Here is a 16,404-nt window from a genome sequence, read left to right as displayed (position 1 = left end):
CCTCGGCTTTCCGCTTCCGTCCCTGCTTGTCCTGCGGCTTTTGGCCTCGGCTTTCCGCTTCCGTCCCTGCTTGTCCTGCGGCTTTTGGCCTCGGCTTTCCGCTTCCGTCCCTGCTTGTCCTGCGGCTTTTGGCCTCGGCTTTCCGCTTCCGTCCCTGCTTGTCCTGCGGCTTTTGGCCTCGGCTTTCCGCTTCCGTCCCTGCTTGTCCTGCGGCTTTTGGCCTCGGCTTTCCGCTTCCGTGGTTTCGGCCGTTCTCGGTGTGGTGACCGAGCGGCCCAGGTGGTGCACGGAGGGTCCGCGCGCCGGGGGCGTCCGATAATGCGGTCATCGCTTCTCGGCCTTTTGGCTAAGATCAAGTGTAGTATCTGTTCTTATCAGTTTAATATCTGATATGTCCTCCATGCGAGGACAACATATTAAACGGATTTTTGCAACAGGGAGTCGGAACAGGGGCTCGCTCCGTCCGCTCCGCGCATCGCCCCGGTATTGCAGCGTCTCCGGGAAGGGTGCAATCTTTCTAAGCGTGTCAAAGAGAAAAGCTAGTGAGGGAGGGAGGGAGGGAGGGAAGGAAGGAAGGAGGGAGGGAAGGAGGGAATGTCTGAATGAGTGAGGTTTGGGGGAGAGGGGTTTAGGTTAGGGCTAGGGTTTTTGGGGTGAGGGTCAAAAAACCCTCAAAAGGGGGGGGGGGGGGGCCCCAACAAAGCGGAACAAGCGATCCCTACCAAAAAAACGGGGTGAAAAGGGGGTGTGGGCGGAGCCCTGTCGGCCGGTGGCGTTTTCCCGCCCTTTTAGATAAAAAAAAAAAAAAACAAAAAAAAACAAAAAAAAAGTGAGTGACTGAGTGAGTGAGTGACTGAGTGAGTGACTGAGTGAGTGAGTGACAGAGAGAGAGAGAGAGAGAGAGAGAGAGAGAGAGAGAGAGAGAGAGAGAGCTGGCTGACATTCAGCGGGGCCGAGGTGAAAAACTGGAAGGCAATCGGAATGAGTTTTTTATCGCCGTGTCAGTCGACACCAACACGGAGTGGACTGGCTGGAAGGCGCATACGATAAACACGTACGGATCTTAATGGAGAAAAAGCCATCAATGAAATGGAGAAAGTGCGGTAAGGAAAGAAAAGCCAAGCGGGCGGGCCGAGCCCCTCTGCGGCCCGTGGCGTTTCCGCGCCTTTTTTTTCCCGAGAAGGATGCGGTTCGCCCCGGTTCTCCCCGGTTCGCCCCCGCGGACGGGTGAGTCAGGGCCAACGGAGGGGTTGGGGGTAGGCCGTTTGGGTCGTTTCAAATCGACGCTCTGGTTCCCCTTCAGCACGCACAAGCCTTTCGCCTTTTACTAAAGACTTCCGTGGAGGGGAGCGCCGACGAGTGGAACGTGGTATTTTTGGGAGGCTTTGCCCGAGGGAGGGCAGAGCCTGATGGACTTGTGACAAAAGCAGGGTGAGGTTGGCTTTGGGGTTAGGTGCGTGCCTGCGGGTAAGGCAGGTTTTGTCTTTGCTTCTTCTGTAGCTGTTTCAATTCTGTTGCCTTTTCCTCGGCTTTCCGCTTCCGTCCCTGCTTGTCCTGCGGCTTTTGGCCTCGGCTTTCCGCTTCCGTCCCTGCTTGTCCTGCGGCTTTTGGCCTCGGCTTTCCGCTTCCGTCCCTGCTTGTCCTGCGGCTTTTGGCCTCGGCTTTCCGCTTCCGTCCCTGCTTGTCCTGCGGCTTTTGGCCTCGGCTTTCCGCTTCCGTCCCTGCTTGTCCTGCGGCTTTTGGCCTCGGCTTTCCGCTTCCGTCCCTGCTTGTCCTGCGGCTTTTGGCCTCGGCTTTCCGCTTCCGTCCCTGCTTGTCCTGCGGCTTTTGGCCTCGGCTTTCCGCTTCCGTCCCTGCTTGTCCTGCGGCTTTTGGCCTCGGCTTTCCGCTTCCGTGGTTTCGGCCGTTCTCGGTGTGGTGACCGAGCGGCCCAGGTGGTGCACGGAGGGTCCGCGCGCCGGGGGCGTCCGATAATGCGGTCATCGCTTCTCGGCCTTTTGGCTAAGATCAAGTGTAGTATCTGTTCTTATCAGTTTAATATCTGATATGTCCTCCATGCGAGGACAACATATTAAACGGATTTTTGCAACAGGGAGTCGGAACAGGGGCTCGCTCCGTCCGCTCCGCGCATCGCCCCGGTATTGCAGCGTCTCCGGGAAGGGTGCAATCTTTCTAAGCGTGTCAAAGAGAAAAGCTAGTGAGGGAGGGAGGGAGGGAGGGAAGGAAGGAAGGAGGGAGGGAAGGAGGGAATGTCTGAATGAGTGAGGTTTGGGGGAGAGGGGTTTAGGTTAGGGCTAGGGTTTTTGGGGTGAGGGTCAAAAAACCCTCAAAAGGGGGGGGGGGGGGGCCCCAACAAAGCGGAACAAGCGATCCCTACCAAAAAAACGGGGTGAAAAGGGGGTGTGGGCGGAGCCCTGTCGGCCGGTGGCGTTTTCCCGCCCTTTTAGATAAAAAAAAAAAAAAAAACAAAAAAAAACAAAAAAAAAGTGAGTGACTGAGTGAGTGAGTGACTGAGTGAGTGACTGAGTGAGTGAGTGACAGAGAGAGAGAGAGAGAGAGAGAGAGAGAGAGAGAGAGAGAGAGAGAGAGAGAGAGAGCTGGCTGACATTCAGCGGGGCCGAGGTGAAAAACTGGAAGGCAATCGGAATGAGTTTTTTATCGCCGTGTCAGTCGACACCAACACGGAGTGGACTGGCTGGAAGGCGCATACGATAAACACGTACGGATCTTAATGGAGAAAAAGCCATCAATGAAATGGAGAAAGTGCGGTAAGGAAAGAAAAGCCAAGCGGGCGGGCCGAGCCCCTCTGCGGCCCGTGGCGTTTCCGCGCCTTTTTTTTCCCGAGAAGGATGCGGTTCGCCCCGGTTCTCCCCGGTTCGCCCCCGCGGACGGGTGAGTCAGGGCCAACGGAGGGGTTGGGGGTAGGCCGTTTGGGTCGTTTCAAATCGACGCTCTGGTTCCCCTTCAGCACGCACAAGCCTTTCGCCTTTTACTAAAGACTTCCGTGGAGGGGAGCGCCGACGAGTGGAACGTGGTATTTTTGGGAGGCTTTGCCCGAGGGAGGGCAGAGCCTGATGGACTTGTGACAAAAGCAGGGTGAGGTTGGCTTTGGGGTTAGGTGCGTGCCTGCGGGTAAGGCAGGTTTTGTCTTTGCTTCTTCTGTAGCTGTTTCAATTCTGTTGCCTTTTCCTCGGCTTTCCGCTTCCGTCCCTGCTTGTCCTGCGGCTTTTGGCCTCGGCTTTCCGCTTCCGTCCCTGCTTGTCCTGCGGCTTTTGGCCTCGGCTTTCCGCTTCCGTCCCTGCTTGTCCTGCGGCTTTTGGCCTCGGCTTTCCGCTTCCGTCCCTGCTTGTCCTGCGGCTTTTGGCCTCGGCTTTCCGCTTCCGTCCCTGCTTGTCCTGCGGCTTTTGGCCTCGGCTTTCCGCTTCCGTCCCTGCTTGTCCTGCGGCTTTTGGCCTCGGCTTTCCGCTTCCGTCCCTGCTTGTCCTGCGGCTTTTGGCCTCGGCTTTCCGCTTCCGTCCCTGCTTGTCCTGCGGCTTTTGGCCTCGGCTTTCCGCTTCCGTGGTTTCGGCCGTTCTCGGTGTGGTGACCGAGCGGCCCAGGTGGTGCACGGAGGGTCCGCGCGCCGGGGGCGTCCGATAATGCGGTCATCGCTTCTCGGCCTTTTGGCTAAGATCAAGTGTAGTATCTGTTCTTATCAGTTTAATATCTGATATGTCCTCCATGCGAGGACAACATATTAAACGGATTTTTGCAACAGGGAGTCGGAACAGGGGCTCGCTCCGTCCGCTCCGCGCATCGCCCCGGTATTGCAGCGTCTCCGGGAAGGGTGCAATCTTTCTAAGCGTGTCAAAGAGAAAAGCTAGTGAGGGAGGGAGGGAGGGAGGGAAGGAAGGAAGGAGGGAGGGAAGGAGGGAATGTCTGAATGAGTGAGGTTTGGGGGAGAGGGGTTTAGGTTAGGGCTAGGGTTTTTGGGGTGAGGGTCAAAAAACCCTCAAAAGGGGGGGGGGGGGGGCCCCAACAAAGCGGAACAAGCGATCCCTACCAAAAAAACGGGGTGAAAAGGGGGTGTGGGCGGAGCCCTGTCGGCCGGTGGCGTTTTCCCGCCCTTTTAGATAAAAAAAAAAAAAAACAAAAAAAAACAAAAAAAAAGTGAGTGACTGAGTGAGTGAGTGACTGAGTGAGTGACTGAGTGAGTGAGTGACAGAGAGAGAGAGAGAGAGAGAGAGAGAGAGAGAGAGAGAGAGAGAGAGAGAGAGAGCTGGCTGACATTCAGCGGGGCCGAGGTGAAAAACTGGAAGGCAATCGGAATGAGTTTTTTATCGCCGTGTCAGTCGACACCAACACGGAGTGGACTGGCTGGAAGGCGCATACGATAAACACGTACGGATCTTAATGGAGAAAAAGCCATCAATGAAATGGAGAAAGTGCGGTAAGGAAAGAAAAGCCAAGCGGGCGGGCCGAGCCCCTCTGCGGCCCGTGGCGTTTCCGCGCCTTTTTTTTCCCGAGAAGGATGCGGTTCGCCCCGGTTCTCCCCGGTTCGCCCCCGCGGACGGGTGAGTCAGGGCCAACGGAGGGGTTGGGGGTAGGCCGTTTGGGTCGTTTCAAATCGACGCTCTGGTTCCCCTTCAGCACGCACAAGCCTTTCGCCTTTTACTAAAGACTTCCGTGGAGGGGAGCGCCGACGAGTGGAACGTGGTATTTTTGGGAGGCTTTGCCCGAGGGAGGGCAGAGCCTGATGGACTTGTGACAAAAGCAGGGTGAGGTTGGCTTTGGGGTTAGGTGCGTGCCTGCGGGTAAGGCAGGTTTTGTCTTTGCTTCTTCTGTAGCTGTTTCAATTCTGTTGCCTTTTCCTCGGCTTTCCGCTTCCGTCCCTGCTTGTCCTGCGGCTTTTGGCCTCGGCTTTCCGCTTCCGTCCCTGCTTGTCCTGCGGCTTTTGGCCTCGGCTTTCCGCTTCCGTCCCTGCTTGTCCTGCGGCTTTTGGCCTCGGCTTTCCGCTTCCGTCCCTGCTTGTCCTGCGGCTTTTGGCCTCGGCTTTCCGCTTCCGTCCCTGCTTGTCCTGCGGCTTTTGGCCTCGGCTTTCCGCTTCCGTCCCTGCTTGTCCTGCGGCTTTTGGCCTCGGCTTTCCGCTTCCGTCCCTGCTTGTCCTGCGGCTTTTGGCCTCGGCTTTCCGCTTCCGTCCCTGCTTGTCCTGCGGCTTTTGGCCTCGGCTTTCCGCTTCCGTGGTTTCGGCCGTTCTCGGTGTGGTGACCGAGCGGCCCAGGTGGTGCACGGAGGGTCCGCGCGCCGGGGGCGTCCGATAATGCGGTCATCGCTTCTCGGCCTTTTGGCTAAGATCAAGTGTAGTATCTGTTCTTATCAGTTTAATATCTGATATGTCCTCCATGCGAGGACAACATATTAAACGGATTTTTGCAACAGGGAGTCGGAACAGGGGCTCGCTCCGTCCGCTCCGCGCATCGCCCCGGTATTGCAGCGTCTCCGGGAAGGGTGCAATCTTTCTAAGCGTGTCAAAGAGAAAAGCTAGTGAGGGAGGGAGGGAGGGAGGGAAGGAAGGAAGGAGGGAGGGAAGGAGGGAATGTCTGAATGAGTGAGGTTTGGGGGAGAGGGGTTTAGGTTAGGGCTAGGGTTTTTGGGGTGAGGGTCAAAAAACCCTCAAAAGGGGGGGGGGGGGGGCCCCAACAAAGCGGAACAAGCGATCCCTACCAAAAAAACGGGGTGAAAAGGGGGTGTGGGCGGAGCCCTGTCGGCCGGTGGCGTTTTCCCGCCCTTTTAGATAAAAAAAAAAAAAAAACAAAAAAAAACAAAAAAAAAGTGAGTGACTGAGTGAGTGAGTGACTGAGTGAGTGACTGAGTGAGTGAGTGACAGAGAGAGAGAGAGAGAGAGAGAGAGAGAGAGAGAGAGAGAGAGAGAGAGAGCTGGCTGACATTCAGCGGGGCCGAGGTGAAAAACTGGAAGGCAATCGGAATGAGTTTTTTATCGCCGTGTCAGTCGACACCAACACGGAGTGGACTGGCTGGAAGGCGCATACGATAAACACGTACGGATCTTAATGGAGAAAAAGCCATCAATGAAATGGAGAAAGTGCGGTAAGGAAAGAAAAGCCAAGCGGGCGGGCCGAGCCCCTCTGCGGCCCGTGGCGTTTCCGCGCCTTTTTTTTCCCGAGAAGGATGCGGTTCGCCCCGGTTCTCCCCGGTTCGCCCCCGCGGACGGGTGAGTCAGGGCCAACGGAGGGGTTGGGGGTAGGCCGTTTGGGTCGTTTCAAATCGACGCTCTGGTTCCCCTTCAGCACGCACAAGCCTTTCGCCTTTTACTAAAGACTTCCGTGGAGGGGAGCGCCGACGAGTGGAACGTGGTATTTTTGGGAGGCTTTGCCCGAGGGAGGGCAGAGCCTGATGGACTTGTGACAAAAGCAGGGTGAGGTTGGCTTTGGGGTTAGGTGCGTGCCTGCGGGTAAGGCAGGTTTTGTCTTTGCTTCTTCTGTAGCTGTTTCAATTCTGTTGCCTTTTCCTCGGCTTTCCGCTTCCGTCCCTGCTTGTCCTGCGGCTTTTGGCCTCGGCTTTCCGCTTCCGTCCCTGCTTGTCCTGCGGCTTTTGGCCTCGGCTTTCCGCTTCCGTCCCTGCTTGTCCTGCGGCTTTTGGCCTCGGCTTTCCGCTTCCGTCCCTGCTTGTCCTGCGGCTTTTGGCCTCGGCTTTCCGCTTCCGTGGTTTCGGCCGTTCTCGGTGTGGTGACCGAGCGGCCCAGGTGGTGCACGGAGGGTCCGCGCGCCGGGGGCGTCCGATAATGCGGTCATCGCTTCTCGGCCTTTTGGCTCAGATCAAGTGTAGTATCTGTTCTTATCAGTTTAATATCTGATATGTCCTCCATGCGAGGACAACATATTAAACGGATTTTTGCAACAGGGAGTCGGAACAGGGGCTCGCTCCGTCCGCTCCGCGCATCGCCCCGGTATTGCAGCGTCTCCGGGAAGGGTGCAATCTTTCTAAGCGTGTCAAAGAGAAAAGCTAGTGAGGGAGGGAGGGAGGGAGGGAAGGAAGGAAGGAGGGAGGGAAGGAGGGAATGTCTGAATGAGTGAGGTTTGGGGGAGAGGGGTTTAGGTTAGGGCTAGGGTTTTTGGGGTGAGGGTCAAAAAACCCTCAAAAGGGGGGGGGGGGGGCCCCAACAAAGCGGAACAAGCGATCCCTACCAAAAAAACGGGGTGAAAAGGGGGTGTGGGCGGAGCCCTGTCGGCCGGTGGCGTTTTCCCGCCCTTTTAGATAAAAAAAAAAAAAAAACAAAAAAAAAGTGAGTGACTGAGTGAGTGAGTGACTGAGTGAGTGACTGAGTGAGTGAGTGACAGAGAGAGAGAGAGAGAGAGAGAGAGAGAGAGAGAGAGAGAGAGAGAGAGAGAGCTGGCTGACATTCAGCGGGGCCGAGGTGAAAAACTGGAAGGCAATCGGAATGAGTTTTTTATCGCCGTGTCAGTCGACACCAACACGGAGTGGACTGGCTGGAAGGCGCATACGATAAACACGTACGGATCTTAATGGAGAAAAAGCCATCAATGAAATGGAGAAAGTGCGGTAAGGAAAGAAAAGCCAAGCGGGCGGGCCGAGCCCCTCTGCGGCCCGTGGCGTTTCCGCGCCTTTTTTTTCCCGAGAAGGATGCGGTTCGCCCCGGTTCTCCCCGGTTCGCCCCCGCGGACGGGTGAGTCAGGGCCAACGGAGGGGTTGGGGGTAGGCCGTTTGGGTCGTTTCAAATCGACGCTCTGGTTCCCCTTCAGCACGCACAAGCCTTTCGCCTTTTACTAAAGACTTCCGTGGAGGGGAGCGCCGACGAGTGGAACGTGGTATTTTTGGGAGGCTTTGCCCGAGGGAGGGCAGAGCCTGATGGACTTGTGACAAAAGCAGGGTGAGGTTGGCTTTGGGGTTAGGTGCGTGCCTGCGGGTAAGGCAGGTTTTGTCTTTGCTTCTTCTGTAGCTGTTTCAATTCTGTTGCCTTTTCCTCGGCTTTCCGCTTCCGTCCCTGCTTGTCCTGCGGCTTTTGGCCTCGGCTTTCCGCTTCCGTCCCTGCTTGTCCTGCGGCTTTTGGCCTCGGCTTTCCGCTTCCGTCCCTGCTTGTCCTGCGGCTTTTGGCCTCGGCTTTCCGCTTCCGTCCCTGCTTGTCCTGCGGCTTTTGGCCTCGGCTTTCCGCTTCCGTCCCTGCTTGTCCTGCGGCTTTTGGCCTCGGCTTTCCGCTTCCGTCCCTGCTTGTCCTGCGGCTTTTGGCCTCGGCTTTCCGCTTCCGTCCCTGCTTGTCCTGCGGCTTTTGGCCTCGGCTTTCCGCTTCCGTGGTTTCGGCCGTTCTCGGTGTGGTGACCGAGCGGCCCAGGTGGTGCACGGAGGGTCCGCGCGCCGGGGGCGTCCGATAATGCGGTCATCGCTTCTCGGCCTTTTGGCTCAGATCAAGTGTAGTATCTGTTCTTATCAGTTTAATATCTGATATGTCCTCCATGCGAGGACAACATATTAAACGGATTTTTGCAACAGGGAGTCGGAACAGGGGCTCGCTCCGTCCGCTCCGCGCATCGCCCCGGTATTGCAGCGTCTCCGGGAAGGGTGCAATCTTTCTAAGCGTGTCAAAGAGAAAAGCTAGTGAGGGAGGGAGGGAGGGAAGGAAGGAAGGAGGGAGGGAAGGAGGGAATGTCTGAATGAGTGAGGTTTGGGGGAGAGGGGTTTAGGTTAGGGCTAGGGTTTTTGGGGTGAGGGTCAAAAAACCCTCAAAAGGGGGGGGGGGGGGGCCCCAACAAAGCGGAACAAGCGATCCCTACCAAAAAAACGGGGTGAAAAGGGGGTGTGGGCGGAGCCCTGTCGGCCGGTGGCGTTTTCCCGCCCTTTTAGATAAAAAAAAAAAAAAAACAAAAAAAAAGTGAGTGACTGAGTGAGTGAGTGACTGAGTGAGTGACTGAGTGAGTGAGTGACAGAGAGAGAGAGAGAGAGAGAGAGAGAGAGAGAGAGAGAGAGAGAGAGAGAGAGCTGGCTGACATTCAGCGGGGCCGAGGTGAAAAACTGGAAGGCAATCGGAATGAGTTTTTTATCGCCGTGTCAGTCGACACCAACACGGAGTGGACTGGCTGGAAGGCGCATACGATAAACACGTACGGATCTTAATGGAGAAAAAGCCATCAATGAAATGGAGAAAGTGCGGTAAGGAAAGAAAAGCCAAGCGGGCGGGCCGAGCCCCTCTGCGGCCCGTGGCGTTTCCGCGCCTTTTTTTTCCCGAGAAGGATGCGGTTCGCCCCGGTTCTCCCCGGTTCGCCCCCGCGGACGGGTGAGTCAGGGCCAACGGAGGGGTTGGGGGTAGGCCGTTTGGGTCGTTTCAAATCGACGCTCTGGTTCCCCTTCAGCACGCACAAGCCTTTCGCCTTTTACTAAAGACTTCCGTGGAGGGGAGCGCCGACGAGTGGAACGTGGTATTTTTGGGAGGCTTTGCCCGAGGGAGGGCAGAGCCTGATGGACTTGTGACAAAAGCAGGGTGAGGTTGGCTTTGGGGTTAGGTGCGTGCCTGCGGGTAAGGCAGGTTTTGTCTTTGCTTCTTCTGTAGCTGTTTCAATTCTGTTGCCTTTTCCTCGGCTTTCCGCTTCCGTCCCTGCTTGTCCTGCGGCTTTTGGCCTCGGCTTTCCGCTTCCGTCCCTGCTTGTCCTGCGGCTTTTGGCCTCGGCTTTCCGCTTCCGTCCCTGCTTGTCCTGCGGCTTTTGGCCTCGGCTTTCCGCTTCCGTCCCTGCTTGTCCTGCGGCTTTTGGCCTCGGCTTTCCGCTTCCGTCCCTGCTTGTCCTGCGGCTTTTGGCCTCGGCTTTCCGCTTCCGTCCCTGCTTGTCCTGCGGCTTTTGGCCTCGGCTTTCCGCTTCCGTCCCTGCTTGTCCTGCGGCTTTTGGCCTCGGCTTTCCGCTTCCGTCCCTGCTTGTCCTGCGGCTTTTGGCCTCGGCTTTCCGCTTCCGTCCCTGCTTGTCCTGCGGCTTTTGGCCTCGGCTTTCCGCTTCCGTCCCTGCTTGTCCTGCGGCTTTTGGCCTCGGCTTTCCGCTTCCGTGGTTTCGGCCGTTCTCGGTGTGGTGACCGAGCGGCCCAGGTGGTGCACGGAGGGTCCGCGCGCCGGGGGCGTCCGATAATGCGGTCATCGCTTCTCGGCCTTTTGGCTAAGATCAAGTGTAGTATCTGTTCTTATCAGTTTAATATCTGATATGTCCTCCATGCGAGGACAACATATTAAACGGATTTTTGCAACAGGGAGTCGGAACAGGGGCTCGCTCCGTCCGCTCCGCGCATCGCCCCGGTATTGCAGCGTCTCCGGGAAGGGTGCAATCTTTCTAAGCGTGTCAAAGAGAAAAGCTAGTGAGGGAGGGAGGGAGGGAGGGAAGGAAGGAAGGAGGGAGGGAAGGAGGGAATGTCTGAATGAGTGAGGTTTGGGGGAGAGGGGTTTAGGTTAGGGCTAGGGTTTTTGGGGTGAGGGTCAAAAAACCCTCAAAAGGGGGGGGGGGGGGGCCCCAACAAAGCGGAACAAGCGATCCCTACCAAAAAAACGGGGTGAAAAGGGGGTGTGGGCGGAGCCCTGTCGGCCGGTGGCGTTTTCCCGCCCTTTTAGATAAAAAAAAAAAAAAAACAAAAAAAAAGTGAGTGACTGAGTGAGTGAGTGACTGAGTGAGTGACTGAGTGAGTGAGTGACAGAGAGAGAGAGAGAGAGAGAGAGAGAGAGAGAGAGAGAGAGAGAGCTGGCTGACATTCAGCGGGGCCGAGGTGAAAAACTGGAAGGCAATCGGAATGAGTTTTTTATCGCCGTGTCAGTCGACACCAACACGGAGTGGACTGGCTGGAAGGCGCATACGATAAACACGTACGGATCTTAATGGAGAAAAAGCCATCAATGAAATGGAGAAAGTGCGGTAAGGAAAGAAAAGCCAAGCGGGCGGGCCGAGCCCCTCTGCGGCCCGTGGCGTTTCCGCGCCTTTTTTTTCCCGAGAAGGATGCGGTTCGCCCCGGTTCTCCCCGGTTCGCCCCCGCGGACGGGTGAGTCAGGGCCAACGGAGGGGTTGGGGGTAGGCCGTTTGGGTCGTTTCAAATCGACGCTCTGGTTCCCCTTCAGCACGCACAAGCCTTTCGCCTTTTACTAAAGACTTCCGTGGAGGGGAGCGCCGACGAGTGGAACGTGGTATTTTTGGGAGGCTTTGCCCGAGGGAGGGCAGAGCCTGATGGACTTGTGACAAAAGCAGGGTGAGGTTGGCTTTGGGGTTAGGTGCGTGCCTGCGGGTAAGGCAGGTTTTGTCTTTGCTTCTTCTGTAGCTGTTTCAATTCTGTTGCCTTTTCCTCGGCTTTCCGCTTCCGTCCCTGCTTGTCCTGCGGCTTTTGGCCTCGGCTTTCCGCTTCCGTCCCTGCTTGTCCTGCGGCTTTTGGCCTCGGCTTTCCGCTTCCGTCCCTGCTTGTCCTGCGGCTTTTGGCCTCGGCTTTCCGCTTCCGTCCCTGCTTGTCCTGCGGCTTTTGGCCTCGGCTTTCCGCTTCCGTCCCTGCTTGTCCTGCGGCTTTTGGCCTCGGCTTTCCGCTTCCGTCCCTGCTTGTCCTGCGGCTTTTGGCCTCGGCTTTCCGCTTCCGTCCCTGCTTGTCCTGCGGCTTTTGGCCTCGGCTTTCCGCTTCCGTCCCTGCTTGTCCTGCGGCTTTTGGCCTCGGCTTTCCGCTTCCGTCCCTGCTTGTCCTGCGGCTTTTGGCCTCGGCTTTCCGCTTCCGTCCCTGCTTGTCCTGCGGCTTTTGGCCTCGGCTTTCCGCTTCCGTGGTTTCGGCCGTTCTCGGTGTGGTGACCGAGCGGCCCAGGTGGTGCACGGAGGGTCCGCGCGCCGGGGGCGTCCGATAATGCGGTCATCGCTTCTCGGCCTTTTGGCTCAGATCAAGTGTAGTATCTGTTCTTATCAGTTTAATATCTGATATGTCCTCCATGCGAGGACAACATATTAAACGGATTTTTGCAACAGGGAGTCGGAACAGGGGCTCGCTCCGTCCGCTCCGCGCATCGCCCCGGTATTGCAGCGTCTCCGGGAAGGGTGCAATCTTTCTAAGCGTGTCAAAGAGAAAAGCTAGTGAGGGAGGGAGGGAGGGAGGGAAGGAAGGAAGGAGGGAGGGAAGGAGGGAATGTCTGAATGAGTGAGGTTTGGGGGAGAGGGGTTTAGGTTAGGGCTAGGGTTTTTGGGGTGAGGGTCAAAAAACCCTCAAAAGGGGGGGGGGGGGGGCCCCAACAAAGCGGAACAAGCGATCCCTACCAAAAAAACGGGGTGAAAAGGGGGTGTGGGCGGAGCCCTGTCGGCCGGTGGCGTTTTCCCGCCCTTTTAGATAAAAAAAAAAAAAAAACAAAAAAAAAGTGAGTGACTGAGTGAGTGAGTGACTGAGTGAGTGACTGAGTGAGTGAGTGACAGAGAGAGAGAGAGAGAGAGAGAGAGAGAGAGAGAGAGAGAGAGCTGGCTGACATTCAGCGGGGCCGAGGTGAAAAACTGGAAGGCAATCGGAATGAGTTTTTTATCGCCGTGTCAGTCGACACCAACACGGAGTGGACTGGCTGGAAGGCGCATACGATAAACACGTACGGATCTTAATGGAGAAAAAGCCATCAATGAAATGGAGAAAGTGCGGTAAGGAAAGAAAAGCCAAGCGGGCGGGCCGAGCCCCTCTGCGGCCCGTGGCGTTTCCGCGCCTTTTTTTTCCCGAGAAGGATGCGGTTCGCCCCGGTTCTCCCCGGTTCGCCCCCGCGGACGGGTGAGTCAGGGCCAACGGAGGGGTTGGGGGTAGGCCGTTTGGGTCGTTTCAAATCGACGCTCTGGTTCCCCTTCAGCACGCACAAGCCTTTCGCCTTTTACTAAAGACTTCCGTGGAGGGGAGCGCCGACGAGTGGAACGTGGTATTTTTGGGAGGCTTTGCCCGAGGGAGGGCAGAGCCTGATGGACTTGTGACAAAAGCAGGGTGAGGTTGGCTTTGGGGTTAGGTGCGTGCCTGCGGGTAAGGCAGGTTTTGTCTTTGCTTCTTCTGTAGCTGTTTCAATTCTGTTGCCTTTTCCTCGGCTTTCCGCTTCCGTCCCTGCTTGTCCTGCGGCTTTTGGCCTCGGCTTTCCGCTTCCGTCCCTGCTTGTCCTGCGGCTTTTGGCCTCGGCTTTCCGCTTCCGTCCCTGCTTGTCCTGCGGCTTTTGGCCTCGGCTTTCCGCTTCCGTCCCTGCTTGTCCTGCGGCTTTTGGCCTCGGCTTTCCGCTTCCGTCCCTGCTTGTCCTGCGGCTTTTGGCCTCGGCTTTCCGCTTCCGTCCCTGCTTGTCCTGCGGCTTTTGGCCTCGGCTTTCCGCTTCCGTCCCTGCTTGTCCTGCGGCTTTTGGCCTCGGCTTTCCGCTTCCGTGGTTTCGGCCGTTCTCGGTGTGGTGACCGAGCGGCCCAGGTGGTGCACGGAGGGTCCGCGCGCCGGGGGCGTCCGATAATGCGGTCATCGCTTCTCGGCCTTTTGGCTCAGATCAAGTGTAGTATCTGTTCTTATCAGTTTAATATCTGATATGTCCTCCATGCGAGGACAACATATTAAACGGATTTTTGCAACAGGGAGTCGGAACAGGGGCTCGCTCCGTCCGCTCCGCGCATCGCCCCGGTATTGCAGCGTCTCCGGGAAGGGTGCAATCTTTCTAAGCGTGTCAAAGAGAAAAGCTAGTGAGGGAGGGAGGGAGGGAGGGAAGGAAGGAAGGAGGGAGGGAAGGAGGGAATGTCTGAATGAGTGAGGTTTGGGGGAGAGGGGTTTAGGTTAGGGCTAGGGTTTTTGGGGTGAGGGTCAAAAAACCCTCAAAAGGGGGGGGGGGGGGGCCCCAACAAAGCGGAACAAGCGATCCCTACCAAAAAAACGGGGTGAAAAGGGGGTGTGGGCGGAGCCCTGTCGGCCGGTGGCGTTTTCCCGCCCTTTTAGATAAAAAAAAAAAAAAAACAAAAAAAAAGTGAGTGACTGAGTGAGTGAGTGACTGAGTGAGTGACTGAGTGAGTGAGTGACAGAGAGAGAGAGAGAGAGAGAGAGAGAGAGAGAGAGAGAGAGAGCTGGCTGACATTCAGCGGGGCCGAGGTGAAAAACTGGAAGGCAATCGGAATGAGTTTTTTATCGCCGTGTCAGTCGACACCAACACGGAGTGGACTGGCTGGAAGGCGCATACGATAAACACGTACGGATCTTAATGGAGAAAAAGCCATCAATGAAATGGAGAAAGTGCGGTAAGGAAAGAAAAGCCAAGCGGGCGGGCCGAGCCCCTCTGCGGCCCGTGGCGTTTCCGCGCCTTTTTTTTCCCGAGAAGGATGCGGTTCGCCCCGGTTCTCCCCGGTTCGCCCCCGCGGACGGGTGAGTCAGGGCCAACGGAGGGGTTGGGGGTAGGCCGTTTGGGTCGTTTCAAATCGACGCTCTGGTTCCCCTTCAGCACGCACAAGCCTTTCGCCTTTTACTAAAGACTTCCGTGGAGGGGAGCGCCGACGAGTGGAACGTGGTATTTTTGGGAGGCTTTGCCCGAGGGAGGGCAGAGCCTGATGGACTTGTGACAAAAGCAGGGTGAGGTTGGCTTTGGGGTTAGGTGCGTGCCTGCGGGTAAGGCAGGTTTTGTCTTTGCTTCTTCTGTAGCTGTTTCAATTCTGTTGCCTTTTCCTCGGCTTTCCGCTTCCGTCCCTGCTTGTCCTGCGGCTTTTGGCCTCGGCTTTCCGCTTCCGTCCCTGCTTGTCCTGCGGCTTTTGGCCTCGGCTTTCCGCTTCCGTCCCTGCTTGTCCTGCGGCTTTTGGCCTCGGCTTTCCGCTTCCGTCCCTGCTTGTCCTGCGGCTTTTGGCCTCGGCTTTCCGCTTCCGTCCCTGCTTGTCCTGCGGCTTTTGGCCTCGGCTTTCCGCTTCCGTCCCTGCTTGTCCTGCGGCTTTTGGCCTCGGCTTTCCGCTTCCGTCCCTGCTTGTCCTGCGGCTTTTGGCCTCGGCTTTCCGCTTCCGTGGTTTCGGCCGTTCTCGGTGTGGTGACCGAGCGGCCCAGGTGGTGCACGGAGGGTCCGCGCGCCGGGGGCGTCCGATAATGCGGTCATCGCTTCTCGGCCTTTTGGCTCAGATCAAGTGTAGTATCTGTTCTTATCAGTTTAATATCTGATATGTCCTCCATGCGAGGACAACATATTAAACGGATTTTTGCAACAGGGAGTCGGAACAGGGGCTCGCTCCGTCCGCTCCGCGCATCGCCCCGGTATTGCAGCGTCTCCGGGAAGGGTGCAATCTTTCTAAGCGTGTCAAAGAGAAAAGCTAGTGAGGGAGGGAGGGAGGGAGGGAAGGAAGGAAGGAGGGAGGGAAGGAGGGAATGTCTGAATGAGTGAGGTTTGGGGGAGAGGGGTTTAGGTTAGGGCTAGGGTTTTTGGGGTGAGGGTCAAAAAACCCTCAAAAGGGGGGGGGGGGGGGCCCCAACAAAGCGGAACAAGCGATCCCTACCAAAAAAACGGGGTGAAAAGGGGGTGTGGGCGGAGCCCTGTCGGCCGGTGGCGTTTTCCCGCCCTTTTAGATAAAAAAAAAAAAAAAACAAAAAAAAAGTGAGTGACTGAGTGAGTGAGTGACTGAGTGAGTGACTGAGTGAGTGAGTGACAGAGAGAGAGAGAGAGAGAGAGAGAGAGAGAGAGAGAGAGAGAGAGAGCTGGCTGACATTCAGCGGGGCCGAGGTGAAAAACTGGAAGGCAATCGGAATGAGTTTTTTATCGCCGTGTCAGTCGACACCAACACGGAGTGGACTGGCTGGAAGGCGCATACGATAAACACGTACGGATCTTAATGGAGAAAAAGCCATCAATGAAATGGAGAAAGTGCGGTAAGGAAAGAAAAGCCAAGCGGGCGGGCCGAGCCCCTCTGCGGCCCGTGGCGTTTCCGCGCCTTTTTTTTCCCGAGAAGGATGCGGTTCGCCCCGGTTCTCCCCGGTTCGCCCCCGCGGACGGGTGAGTCAGGGCCAACGGAGGGGTTGGGGGTAGGCCGTTTGGGTCGTTTCAAATCGACGCTCTGGTTCCCCTTCAGCACGCACAAGCCTTTCGCCTTTTACTAAAGACTTCCGTGGAGGGGAGCGCCGACGAGTGGAACGTGGTATTTTTGGGAGGCTTTGCCCGAGGGAGGGCAGAGCCTGATGGACTTGTGACAAAAGCAGGGTGAGGTTGGCTTTGGGGTTAGGTGCGTGCCTGCGGGTAAGGCAGGTTTTGTCTTTGCTTCTTCTGTAGCTGTTTCAATTCTGTTGCCTTTTCCTCGGCTTTCCGCTTCCGTCCCTGCTTGTCCTGCGGCTTTTGGCCTCGGCTTTCCGCTTCCGTCCCTGCTTGTCCTGCGGCTTTTGGCCTCGGCTTTCCGCTTCCGTCCCTGCTTGTCCTGCGGCTTTTGGCCTCGGCTTTCCGCTTCCGTCCCTGCTTGTCCTGCG

At 56.9% G+C, this 16,404-nt stretch overlaps 20 non-coding genes across 20 annotated transcripts; all 20 read left to right on the top strand.

Annotated features, from left to right (window-relative positions):
- The first annotated feature begins 326 nt into the window (after positions 1-326).
- LOC136958429 (U2 spliceosomal RNA) lies at positions 327-517 on the top strand. Its single transcript, XR_010878689.1, has one exon. It is a non-coding gene; the product is annotated as a U2 spliceosomal RNA (small nuclear RNA).
- A 766-nt stretch (positions 518-1,283) lies between these two features.
- LOC136958363 (U5 spliceosomal RNA) lies at positions 1,284-1,401 on the top strand. Its single transcript, XR_010878626.1, has one exon. It is a non-coding gene; the product is annotated as a U5 spliceosomal RNA (small nuclear RNA).
- Positions 1,402-1,981: 580 nt separating this feature from the next.
- On the top strand, positions 1,982-2,172 carry LOC136958427 (U2 spliceosomal RNA). The gene has a single exon (XR_010878687.1). It is a non-coding gene; the product is annotated as a U2 spliceosomal RNA (small nuclear RNA).
- A 776-nt stretch (positions 2,173-2,948) lies between these two features.
- Positions 2,949-3,066, top strand: LOC136958362 (U5 spliceosomal RNA). Its single transcript, XR_010878625.1, has one exon. It is a non-coding gene; the product is annotated as a U5 spliceosomal RNA (small nuclear RNA).
- Positions 3,067-3,646: 580 nt separating this feature from the next.
- On the top strand, positions 3,647-3,837 carry LOC136958426 (U2 spliceosomal RNA). The gene has a single exon (XR_010878686.1). It is a non-coding gene; the product is annotated as a U2 spliceosomal RNA (small nuclear RNA).
- A 772-nt stretch (positions 3,838-4,609) lies between these two features.
- On the top strand, positions 4,610-4,727 carry LOC136958361 (U5 spliceosomal RNA). Its single transcript, XR_010878624.1, has one exon. It is a non-coding gene; the product is annotated as a U5 spliceosomal RNA (small nuclear RNA).
- A 580-nt stretch (positions 4,728-5,307) lies between these two features.
- LOC136958425 (U2 spliceosomal RNA) lies at positions 5,308-5,498 on the top strand. The gene has a single exon (XR_010878685.1). It is a non-coding gene; the product is annotated as a U2 spliceosomal RNA (small nuclear RNA).
- A 769-nt stretch (positions 5,499-6,267) lies between these two features.
- On the top strand, positions 6,268-6,385 carry LOC136958360 (U5 spliceosomal RNA). Its single transcript, XR_010878623.1, has one exon. It is a non-coding gene; the product is annotated as a U5 spliceosomal RNA (small nuclear RNA).
- A 404-nt stretch (positions 6,386-6,789) lies between these two features.
- Positions 6,790-6,980, top strand: LOC136958166 (U2 spliceosomal RNA). The gene has a single exon (XR_010878445.1). It is a non-coding gene; the product is annotated as a U2 spliceosomal RNA (small nuclear RNA).
- Positions 6,981-7,740: 760 nt separating this feature from the next.
- Positions 7,741-7,858, top strand: LOC136958359 (U5 spliceosomal RNA). Its single transcript, XR_010878622.1, has one exon. It is a non-coding gene; the product is annotated as a U5 spliceosomal RNA (small nuclear RNA).
- A 536-nt stretch (positions 7,859-8,394) lies between these two features.
- Positions 8,395-8,585, top strand: LOC136958165 (U2 spliceosomal RNA). Its single transcript, XR_010878444.1, has one exon. It is a non-coding gene; the product is annotated as a U2 spliceosomal RNA (small nuclear RNA).
- A 757-nt stretch (positions 8,586-9,342) lies between these two features.
- LOC136958358 (U5 spliceosomal RNA) lies at positions 9,343-9,460 on the top strand. The gene has a single exon (XR_010878621.1). It is a non-coding gene; the product is annotated as a U5 spliceosomal RNA (small nuclear RNA).
- A 668-nt stretch (positions 9,461-10,128) lies between these two features.
- Positions 10,129-10,319, top strand: LOC136958424 (U2 spliceosomal RNA). The gene has a single exon (XR_010878684.1). It is a non-coding gene; the product is annotated as a U2 spliceosomal RNA (small nuclear RNA).
- Positions 10,320-11,072: 753 nt separating this feature from the next.
- Positions 11,073-11,190, top strand: LOC136958357 (U5 spliceosomal RNA). The gene has a single exon (XR_010878620.1). It is a non-coding gene; the product is annotated as a U5 spliceosomal RNA (small nuclear RNA).
- Positions 11,191-11,858: 668 nt separating this feature from the next.
- LOC136958164 (U2 spliceosomal RNA) lies at positions 11,859-12,049 on the top strand. Its single transcript, XR_010878443.1, has one exon. It is a non-coding gene; the product is annotated as a U2 spliceosomal RNA (small nuclear RNA).
- A 751-nt stretch (positions 12,050-12,800) lies between these two features.
- On the top strand, positions 12,801-12,918 carry LOC136958356 (U5 spliceosomal RNA). Its single transcript, XR_010878619.1, has one exon. It is a non-coding gene; the product is annotated as a U5 spliceosomal RNA (small nuclear RNA).
- A 536-nt stretch (positions 12,919-13,454) lies between these two features.
- LOC136958163 (U2 spliceosomal RNA) lies at positions 13,455-13,645 on the top strand. The gene has a single exon (XR_010878442.1). It is a non-coding gene; the product is annotated as a U2 spliceosomal RNA (small nuclear RNA).
- A 751-nt stretch (positions 13,646-14,396) lies between these two features.
- Positions 14,397-14,514, top strand: LOC136958355 (U5 spliceosomal RNA). The gene has a single exon (XR_010878618.1). It is a non-coding gene; the product is annotated as a U5 spliceosomal RNA (small nuclear RNA).
- Positions 14,515-15,050: 536 nt separating this feature from the next.
- On the top strand, positions 15,051-15,241 carry LOC136958162 (U2 spliceosomal RNA). Its single transcript, XR_010878441.1, has one exon. It is a non-coding gene; the product is annotated as a U2 spliceosomal RNA (small nuclear RNA).
- Positions 15,242-15,996: 755 nt separating this feature from the next.
- LOC136958353 (U5 spliceosomal RNA) lies at positions 15,997-16,114 on the top strand. Its single transcript, XR_010878616.1, has one exon. It is a non-coding gene; the product is annotated as a U5 spliceosomal RNA (small nuclear RNA).
- Positions 16,115-16,404: the final 290 nt, after the last annotated feature.

This window comes from Osmerus mordax, chromosome 15, assembly GCF_038355195.1.
Source record: "Osmerus mordax isolate fOsmMor3 chromosome 15, fOsmMor3.pri, whole genome shotgun sequence".
In the NCBI taxonomy this organism is placed as follows: Eukaryota; Metazoa; Chordata; class Actinopteri; order Osmeriformes; family Osmeridae; genus Osmerus; species Osmerus mordax.
The sequence above is the reverse complement of the archived record's forward strand: the minus strand, read 5'-3'. Positions and strand labels throughout refer to the sequence as shown.